General features: G+C 26.2%; 1 long non-coding RNA gene across 1 annotated transcript; it reads left to right on the forward strand.

Annotated features, from left to right (window-relative positions):
* Positions 1-6790: 6790 nt before the first annotated feature.
* On the forward strand, positions 6791-9375 carry LOC147908184 (uncharacterized). The gene is made up of 2 exons (XR_015546649.1): positions 6791-7027; positions 8698-9375. It is a non-coding gene; the product is annotated as an uncharacterized LOC147908184 (long non-coding RNA).
* The last annotated feature ends 354 nt before the right edge of the window (positions 9376-9729 follow it).

Here is a 9729-nt window from a genome sequence, read left to right on the forward strand (position 1 = left end):
CCACCACCCCCGCCAATTTTTAATGGCGATCCTCTTTTCTTTGTAAGTATATTCCCCCGTAAAAAAAACGAATAATTAATTACTAATAAATTTAGTCGGTTGCAGGTAAGTATGTTTTTGCAGGTAAGTATGTTTTAAATTTATTTTTTAATTTTATATCTCTCTTTTTTTCTTTAATTATTTTATTATATTTCGCTAAAATCATATTGCATTATGATTAGCGAAATACAATAAAATAATTAACATGGCATAGCTTATTAATATTATTTTCTTTTATTGTAATCCTTTAATAATACAATAATTATTTACAATACAATGTATAATAAAAATGTTGTTCGAAATGTAATAAGAATTATATTATAGGAGCACAATTAACAAAATTTAGTAATGAGGTATTATACGAAAATGTCGAAAATACATACGATAACACAAATTTTCTAAACCAATGTTTAATGAAATATTGATAAATATGGAATGAAAATACTAACAATTAAATCGTACTTACTATTAATTATTAACTCGCGATTATATTATAAAACTAATTAACATCGTGATAAAAAGTCATTAATACATTTACGACAAGACTCTCATCGCATTTAAGATAATTATCCCGATAATTTGATCAAGGTCCTTCCACGTTGTGATAAAGTTAGTATCCGATACAAAGAAGAAAAAAATCATAGAAAAGCGAACTTGATTCCACGTCAAATTCATAAGATCCATTCGCAAAAAAAAGTTAAGCAATCCGTCAAACACCAGCGGTCTTATTACAGAAGGATGTGAATTCCAAATCTTTCAGACCACTTATGATAGAAATAATTTTGATAGCATTTTAATTACATTTTTATTGCATTTTTAATATAATATAATATCAAAATTTGCGAGGAAATTATATGTTCTACCACACATTACTACAAATCATCTCTTATTAAAAATAAAAAGATAAAATGATTTCCTTATGGAATGGTGATTACGAAGGAATATATTTAATAGTAGTAAAATACATGCATTATTGTAATTTTTTATATGTATGAATACAAAAGTATCTCGGGTACCAACTGTTCGAGATAAATCGAACTTGATAATAACGAGATTTTAAATAACTAAGTTAAATTAAATAACTAAGCTTTCTGAAAAATTTGTTATTATATATAAAATTTAACAATCTTTTTTTCTGCATTTTCCCAAAATTTTAATTATTAATATCTCGCTAATATAAAGGTATCCATTTGACTTATCTCGAATTTTTTGTATCCACACATTTTTAATTAAATTCATGTAATCACGATATCATTGATAAAAGGACATAAGGTATTTTGATAAAAAAATTATCTAAATCGACAAAAATCAAAAACTTGTTAAATATAATCTCATAATATATCTGCATGTATTTTATCATAGAAAAGTATATAATATACATATAAATTAATAATTAACAATATTCTGGAATGATGGGATGTCTCCAATACCTAAAAATGATTTTAAAATAACAGTTAAAAAATTAAATATATACATTCGTAATCATATTTTTTTGTTAGAGCAATCATCGAAAAATAAGCAAATTATTTGCATAAAGCTTAAATTTATTTACTTAACAATTTGGATTTAAAAAAATAATCATTATATGTATATCCATACATTAATTATACAATATTAAATTCGTATTGTTATTAAGATATAGTACTATTACTAATATTATTATTACTAGTGGGAGAACATTTAATAAAACAAAAAAAGCGACGAAAATTGTATGTTAAAGTATACTACTAAATTAATTTCGTAACTTGATTTTAAAATATATAGCATATAATTGTCTGACTCATTGACAAAATTATTACTTCCAGTGCAAGACGAGAAAACTCGGGATTAATTCCGATCCTGTACAAGAATTTCCAACAAGATACCAAACTAGACTTTGCGAATGGACTTTACAGAAAGCGACGAGGAATAAGTCTTCGTATGATATTGTAAAAATAATTTCAACTTTCTATCGGTACAAATCACGCATTAACTGCATCAACATAGCATCCACTTGACGCGAGGGACAGCGATGAGGCTTCCGTACATAATAAATTAATTCTCAATATTGTAATTTTTTAATGTTAAAAATATTAAAGGTAAAAAACAAAAGAAAGTTAAATATTTAACCTAATTACCTAAGTCAAAGCTCGAATCTTTAATGATATTTAATAAAATTAAAAGACGAAAAATGGCAATTATTGAAACATCAAATTTTTAATACCAGCCACTTAAAAATTAGTAAGGACTGCATAGTGGACAAGTAAAATCCAAATTAAAAAAAATATTTTTGAATTGGATTAAACATCTATCAAAGTCGTTAAATTAATAAACAATTTTTGTTATCATACGGTTCGTCGATTTCGTGTAATTTACATCAATAAACCAACAATAAATTTGATTTACTACGACAAGATAAATGCTATCTGTATGGAATAGATATATTTAATATGAATATATAAACATTCCAATAAATGTATAATTTAAATTAGTAACTATTGCGGAAATTACAAAAATAAACATGATGGCATTTACCTGGACATTACCTTCACATAAATTTTATATTACGTATGTAATATTATTATACATACATTTATTTATGATAAAATTAATTACAATATTAATGCATATACGTACTTTGTACGTGTATAAAAATTTTATAAGATATTATATTAAGCGGGAGAGCTGAAGATTCAATGAAATTTAAAATTATATATAATATATAATCATAAATTAAAATTATATATAATATATTAGGTATAGTAAAAAGAAATCCATTATTTTTCCAATAGATGGCTTTAGTAATCTGTATCTCGTCTACGCGTGATACAGATTACTAAAGCCATCTATTGGAAAAATAATGGATTTCTTTTTACTACACCAAATATAATATTTTTTAGTTTAATTATATTTATTTTTAAAACAAAATTTAATACCCGACCGACTCTCGACATTACTACTTTAAAGTGTTACCATTTTTATTTGCCCCCTATAATTACCATGTTCCATAACTTGCATTTGTACACTTTTATGTATCTTTCGAATATCAGTCCCTACCCTTCCCCCTTACTTGTCATACCTATCCGGATTTTCCCTTTATCGTGTAGATCGGTATCCTATCTTGTTCGTATGATTTCTACTTCTAATTATTCATAGTGTAAACACCGCGAAGATAAATGTTAATTGATTGTGTCAGCGGGGCCAGCAGCTTGCCACTGTTGTACAATTCTTCAACCAATTGGTTCTTGCGTTAGGTTCTACGTGAATTTCACATTACACCTTTTTATTTAACCCCCGTTACGGGAAATAATTTATTGTTACATATACTTGCCAATAATGCTTTTTGCTGTAATTGCAGCAAGCCTAATTATACCATGTCCTACCGTTGTAATGCCTCCCCTTCAGTTAGGACATACATCTGCCCCTGATGGATCTCCAATCAAATGAGCCAGAATGCTACTAATAAAACCTAATTACTTCAATTTTAATACAAAAAATTAATATAATAACAACGATCGGGAGTGATTATAGTGGAGTGCACCGGAGGGTCGCTAAGATTACATGAGGTGAGCTCGATATAGCTCCTGCAGAGCCCGCTCATGTTATCTAGCTGAGCTTTATTTGCCCCAATATGTGAGCATTGTATTTTTCAATCAACAATATTAAGGAATGCGCAATTGCGAGTTAAGTTGCCATCATTGATTTATTATTCAGATTTCGCTTGGATACCAACATCTTTCAAAAATATTACGATATATATGTACACACCAACATCTCAAGTACGTTCAGACATCGCTGTCTTTTTCTCTGGCCAATTTTTATTCGGGGTTAATAGCCAGAAGTTATCGACAGCAAGGAGACAAGATTTTCATTGTGTGCGGCCGACTGAAGCGTGTAAAAGTTTTACGCATGGTTTGATGCGCGAAACACGAAACGCGTCGCGAAGGGCCACCAGTAATCCAAAATTTTTGGTTGCATAAATATTAATTATCAATAAGACATACAGTCTGATTCTTAAAAACCGTGGGGTGAATAATTGTTATTTCTTTATTCGAGGCTAGTGCTGAAATAAGAATAACTATAAGTATTTGACATATAAAAAATCTAAATTTGTAAAAAAAATCTCTATTCGAGCCCCGGCTATTTGCAACATTTGGGTTTATTTTTTTAAATTCCAAATATGTGAACCAAGAGAGCAAAATAAGTAATTATTTATAATGGTACCACAATGAAAAACAACAAAACGGCAAATTAAATAGTAAATCGGATAAGACTGCAATACTTGTTACCACTCTACTATCCCATAAAATTAGGCCAATGTACGTATCTTTGTAAGATCGAACGATTCGTTGTCGTTTCGAATCTCTTCTACAAATTCATGAGAGAGATAAGAAACTCAGTCTTTAGAAATTGTCCGATCTAACAATGGGACGACTAATTTCCCTACATGATAAAATATAGTACATCGTTTTAGGTTGTAAATTATATTTTTTATACCCTTTTCGGCATAATGTATTATTTCAAAATTCGATTTTTAAAGGTAGATGTCCGATGGAAAAGTGCGCACCGGCAACCACGCGATTTTTTTTTATCTGAATAATTATAAGATGAGCAAATACTTTTGATTTCTTTCATGTTCACCACTTTACATGACACCTATACTGGATCCTGTCATCATGTTACTATTTTACGGCTATGAAAATCCCAGGTCACAGAGGCATAAAGTATATAAAAGTTTAGACTTAAAGTAAGTGCAGTTAGTGCCATTTAGGTAAATTATGAGGAACCCAGATGTATAATATACCTATTTAATATTAAAAGGACATTTATTTATTTAAATATTATTTTTTAATGCAATTTTAATGCAATTTTCTAGGGATTCACTCTAAATGCATTACTGGTTCAATGCAGTGTGCATTAATTAAAGGACATTTATTTATTAAATATTAATTTTTTTTAATGCAATTTTAATGCAATTTTCAGGGGATTCACTCTAAATGCATTACTGGTTCAATGCAGTGCTGCATTAATATAAAAGGACAATTTTATTTATATTAAATTTATTTTTTTAATGCAATTTTAATGCAATTTTCAGGGGATTCACTCTAAATGCATTACTGGTTCAATGCAGTGCTGCATTAATATTAAAAGACATTTTATTTATTTAAATATTAATTTTTTTTAATGCAATTTTAATGCAATTTTCAGGGGATTCACTCTAAATGCATTACTGGTTCAATGCAGTGCTGCATTAATATTAAAGGACATTTTATTTATTTAAATATTAATTTTTTTTAATGCAATTTTAATGCAATTTTCAGGGGATTCACTCTAAATGCATTACTGGTTCAATGCAGTGCTGCATTAATATTAAAAGGACGATTTTATTTAATTAATATTAATTTTTTTTAATGCAATTTTAATGCAATTTTCTGGGGATTCACTCTAAATGCATTACTGGTTCAATGCAGTGCTGCATTAATATTAAAAGGACAATTTTATTTATTTAAATATTAATTTTTTTTAATGCAATTTTAATGCAATTTTCTAGGGATTCACTCTAAATGCATTACTGGTTCAATGCAGTGCTGCATTAATATTAAAAGGACATTTTATATTTATTAATATTAATTTTTTTTAATGCAATTTTAATGCAATTTTCAGGGATTCACTCTAAATGCATTACTGGTTCAATGCAGTGCTGCATTATATTAAAAGGACAATTTTATTTATTTAATATTATTTTTTTTAATGCAATTTTAGTGCAATTTTCAGGGATTCACTCTAAATGCATTACTGGTTCAATGCAGTGCTGCATTAATATTAAAAGGACACATTTTATTTATTTAATATTAATTTTTTTTAATGCAATTTTAATGCAATTTTCAGGGATTCACTCTAAATGCATTACTGGTTCAATGCAGTGCTGCATTAATATTAAAAGGACATTTTATTTATTTAAATTAATTTTTTTTAATGCAATTTTAATGCAATTTTCAGGGGATTCACTCTAAATGCATTACTGGTTCAATGCAGTGCTGCATTAATATTAAAAGGACAATTTTATTTATTTAAATATTAATTTTTTTTAATGCAATTTTAATGCAATTTTCAGGGGATTCACTCTAAATGCATTACTGGTTCAATGCAGTGCTGCATTAATATTAAAAGGACATTTTATTTATTAATATTAATTTTTTTTAATGCATTTTATGCATTTTCAGGGGATTCACTCTAAATACATTACTGGTTCAATGCAGTGTCATTAATATTAAAAGACATTTTTTATTTAATATTATTTTTTTTAATGCATTTATAATGCAATTTTCAGGGGATTCACTCTAAATGCATTACTGGTTCAATGCAGTGCTGCATTAATATTAAAAGGACAATTTTAATTATTTAAATATTGTTTTATTTTAATGCAATTTTAATGCAATTTTCAGGGAATTCACTCTAAATGCATTACTGGTTCAATGCAGTGCTGCATTAATATTAAAAGGACAATTTTATTTAATTAATATTAATACTTTCTAATGCAATTTTAATGCAATTATCAGGGGATTCACTCTAAATGCATTGCTGGTTCAATGCAGTGCTGCATTAATATTAAAGGACAATTTTTATTTATTAATTTAATTTTTTTAATGCAATTTTAATGCATTTTCAGGGATTCACTCTAAATGCATTACTGGTTCAATGCAGTGCTGCATTATATTAAAAGACAATTTTATTTATTTAAATATTAATTTTTTTAATGCAATTTAATGCAATTTACAGGGAATTCACTCTAAATGCATTACTGGTTCAATGCAGTGCTGCATTAATATTAAAAGGACAATTTTATTTATTTAAATATTAATTTTTTTTAATGAAATTTTAATGCAATTTTCTAGGGATTCACTCTAAATGCATTACTGGTTCAATGCAGTGCTGCATTAATATTAAAAGGACGATTTTATTTAATTAATATTAATTTTTTTTAATGCAATTTTAATGCAATTTTCAGGTATTCACTCTTAATGCATTACTGGTTCAATGCAGTGCTGCATTAATATTAAAAGGACAATTTTATTTATTTAAATATTAATTTTTTTTAATGCAATTTTAATACAATTTTCAGGGTATTCACTCTTAATGCATTACTGGTTCAATGCAGTGCTGCATTAATATTAAAAGGACAATTTTATTTATTTAATATTATTTTTTTTAATGCAATTTTAATGCAATTTTCAGGGATTCACTCTAAATGCATTACTGGTTCAATGCAGTGCTGCATTAATATTAAAGGACAATTTATTTTAATATTAATATTTTTTAATGCAATTTTAATGCAATTTTCAGGGGATTCACTCTAAATGCATTACTGGTTCAATGCAGTGCTGCATTAATATTAAAGGACATTTTATTTATTTAAATATTAATTTTTTTTAATGCAATTTTATGCAATTTTCAGGGGATTCACTCTTAATGCATTACTGGTTCAATGCAGTGCTGCATTAATATTAAAAGGACATTTTATTTATTTAATATTATTTTTTTAATGCAATTTTATGCAATTTTCTGGGGATTCACTCTAAATGCATTACTGGTTCAATGCAGTGCTGCATTAATATTAAATGGACAATTTTAATTATTTAAATATTAATTTTTTTTAATGCAATTTTCAGGGGATTCACTCTAAATGCATTACTGGTTCAATGCAGTGTTACATTAATATTAAACGGACAATTTTAATTATTTAAATATTAATTTTTTTTAATGCATTTTTAATGCAATTTTCAGGGGATTCACTCTAAATGCATTACTGGTTCAATGCAGTGCTGCATTAATATTAAAAGGACAATTTTAATTATTTAAATATTAATTTTTTTTAATGCAATTTTAATGCAATTTTCAGGGGATTCACTCTAAATGCATTACTGGTTCAATGTAGTGCTGCATTAATATTAAAAGGACAATTTTATTTATTTAAATATTAATTTTTTTTAATGCAATTTTATGGGGATTCACTCTAAATGCATTACTGGTTCAATGCAGTGCTGCATTAATATTAAAAGGACATTTTATTTATTAAATATTAATTTTTTTTAATGCAATTTTAATGCAATTTTCAGGGATTCACTCTAATGCATACTGGTTCAATGCAGTGCTGCATTAATATTAAAAGGACATTTTATTTATTAAATATTAATTTTTTTAATGCAATTTTAATGCAATTTTCAGGGGATTCACTCTAAATGCATTACTGGTTCAATGCAGTGCTTCATTATATTAAAAGACAGATTTTATTTATTTAAATATTGATTTATTTTAATGCAATTTTAATGCAATTTTCAGGGGATTCACTCTAAATGCATTACTGGTTCAATGCAGTGCTGCATTAATATTAAAAGGACAATTTTATTTATTTAAATATTAATTTTTTTTAATGGAATTTTAATGCATTTTCAGGGATTCACTCTAAATGCATTACTGGTTCAATGCAGTGCTGCATTAATATTAAAAGACATTTTATTTATTTAATATTAATTTTTTTTAATGCAATTTTAATGCAATTTTCAGGGATTCACTCTAAATGCATTACTGGTTCAATGCAGTGTTACATTAATATTAAAAGGACAATTTTATTTATTTAAATATTAATTTTTTTTAATGCAATTTTAATGCAATTTTCAGGGGATTCACTCTAAATGCATTACTGGTTCAATGCAGTGTTACATTAATATTAAAAAGACGATTTTATTTAATTAATATTAATTTTTTTTAATGCAATTTTAATGCAATTTTCTGGGGATTCACTCTAAATGCATTACTGGTTCAGTGCAGTGCTGCATTAATATTAAAAGGACAATTTTATTTATTTAAATATTAATTTTTTTTAATGCAATTTTAATGCAATTTTCTGGGGATTCACTCTAAATGCATTACTGGTTCAATGCAGTGCTGCATTAATATTACAAGGACAATTTTATTTATTTAAATATTAATTTTTTTTAATGCAATTTTAATGCAATTTTCTAGGGATTCACTCTAAATGCATTACTGGTGTATTGCAGTGTTACATTAATATTAAAAAGACAATTTTTTTTATTTTAATGTTAATATTTTTTAATGCAATTTTAATGCAATTTTCAGGGGATTCACTCTAAATGCATTACTGGTTCAATGAAGTGTTACATTAATATTAAAAGGACAATTTTATTTATTTAAATATTAATTTTTTTTAATGCAATTTTAATGCAATTTTCTGGGGATTCACTCTAAATGCATTACTGGTTCAATGCAGTGCTGCATTAATATTAAAAGGACAATTTTATTTATTTAAATATTAATTTTTTTTAATGCAATTTTAATGCAATTTTTCAGGGATTCACTCTAAATGCATTACTGTTCAATGCAGTGCTGCATTAATATTAAAAGGACATTTTATTTATTAAATATTATTTTTTTTAATGTAATTTTAATGCAATTTTCAGGAGATTCACTCTAAATGCATTACTGGTTCAATGAAGTGTTACATTAATATTAAAGAAATTTTATTTATTAAATTATTTTTTTTAATGCAATTTTAATGCAATTTCAGGGGATTCACTCTAATGCATTACTGTTCAATGCAGTTGCATTAATATTAAAAGACATTATTTATTTATATATATTTTTTTAAGCAATTTTAATGCAATTTTCAGGGATCACTCTAATGCATTACTG

The sequence above is a fragment of the Acromyrmex echinatior genome, chromosome 11 (genome assembly GCF_024713525.1).
Source record: "Acromyrmex echinatior isolate Ae372 chromosome 11, ASM2471352v2, whole genome shotgun sequence".
NCBI lineage: Eukaryota > Metazoa > Arthropoda > Insecta > Hymenoptera > Formicidae > Acromyrmex > Acromyrmex echinatior.